Source organism: Cervus canadensis, chromosome Y (assembly GCF_019320065.1).
Source record: "Cervus canadensis isolate Bull #8, Minnesota chromosome Y, ASM1932006v1, whole genome shotgun sequence".
Taxonomy (NCBI): Eukaryota; Metazoa; Chordata; class Mammalia; order Artiodactyla; family Cervidae; genus Cervus; species Cervus canadensis.
In genome coordinates, this window is record NC_057420.1 from 2,172,982 (window position 1) to 2,174,485 (window position 1,504).

The window sequence follows — 1,504 nt, forward strand, 5'->3', positions numbered from 1 at the left end:
TCAAAGCTATGTATAGAGTCAAGTACAGAGATGAAAACTGGATTATAAAGATGAACTCCAGAGAATTGATGCTATTGAAATGTGGTGTTGGAGAAAACTCTTGAGAATCCCTTGGACTGTGTGCAGGTCAAAGGGCTCAATTCTAAAGGAAATCAGTCCTAAAAATTGATTGGAAATGATGATGCTGAAACTGGAACTTAAATACTTTGGCCACCTGATGTGAAAAACTGACTCATTGGAAAGGACCCTGATGCTGAGAAAGATTGAGGGTTGGAGGAGAGGGCGAAGACAGAAGATGAAATATTTGGATTGCGTCACTGACTCAATGGGCATGGGTTTGAGTAGGCTCCATGAGTTGGTGATGGACAGGGAAGCCTGGCATTCTGTAATCCAAGGGTCCAGCAAGAGTCAGATAGGACTGAGTGACTTAATGGAACTCACTGTACTTCCTTAGGTTCTCAGCAAAAGGAAAGTGCTAAAGAACTCTCTTACACATCAATTGGTAATCCCCACAGATTCTTAATGCTCCCTAAGAGTTTTCACTGTTTCCTCCGATTCAACTGAGATGAATGTTCTTTCTATTATATGGGTAAAGATTCCCTGGGAAATAATGGGAGGGACATAATATACAAAAAGTGATAGAAGATAATCAACACATCAGAAAGGCAGCATGACATTGTCAAAAAGTTGCAGTACTCTCCTTTAATCCTTCCCAAGGATTTTCTTCTAAATCCTTAGGATAAAACCTGACCAGTCCTGAGGACTGGTCGTTGCAAAGGGCAGTGACCAAGGCATTGCCGCCTATTGCTTTAACAATGACACAAAGCAAGCATGACATGGTAATCCTGCCTCCGTAAACCTTCCCTAACCAAGTAAATAGGCTGCAGTGGCCATTGGAGAGCTTAGAGGATCACAAGGTTAGGATCATAAATGGTTGGAGCCACCTGGGCCTTTCCCACAGAGAGTTTTCCAGGTGGGATGAAGTCACCTTTTCCAGGATAAAACTTCTTGTCTATGGCCTCCACTCTTATTGCCAGCCCTATGGATTTGTGAGAACCAGAAAGATCATGATTCTAGCTTGCAAAGTATACATCTGATTAAAAAAAGAATAAAATCCAGTCCAAACTGAAGGGCCTATGGAGAATCACATGGTTCTCAACCCTAAGAAGGGCCATTAGAACAGCAAAACCACAGCTCATGGCAAGTTAATTATTCACACCTGCAGCCCTTGAAGAGATAGTTCCCCGTATTGTAAACAGTGTAGATTTTAAGTCCTCTCTCAACTTCAGAAATTGTGCCAACAAGACCTCTGAACCTCCTGTCTTAGCCAAGCCTAAAAGGCAGACCCTGTACCCATCAGGACCAAGGTATGCTCACCTGGGAATATTTGGAGGTAAAATACCAGGGATAGGACACAATAGAGAAGGTGTACACTCAAAGTGAAGTCATAAGAAAAAAAAAAAAAAGCCTTTTGCGAAAGTTTCAGAGGGAAAATATTCATCTC